Raw genomic sequence first — 241 nt, 5'->3', positions numbered from 1 at the left:
GCCCCAATAGTTAAAAATAGGCATAAAACAAAATTTAAATACTAAAATTTAAAGTATATGTTCAGGCAAACGGGTTCCCTTATGGAGGACCCTTTTTCCAAAAATCAGAGAGGGATGCATACCAGTTAAAAGGAAAAAAACGATTTTTACCCGATCAAGATTTCCACGCGCACGGGTTTCGGTTTTACTGTTACGGAGGATTTATACAAACGTTTGTTGTGAACTATCGAAGAGAGCTTCT

The sequence above is a fragment of the Penaeus monodon genome, chromosome 19, assembly GCF_015228065.2.
Source record: "Penaeus monodon isolate SGIC_2016 chromosome 19, NSTDA_Pmon_1, whole genome shotgun sequence".
Taxonomy (NCBI): Eukaryota; Metazoa; Arthropoda; class Malacostraca; order Decapoda; family Penaeidae; genus Penaeus; species Penaeus monodon.
Note: the sequence above shows the minus strand (reverse complement) of the source record.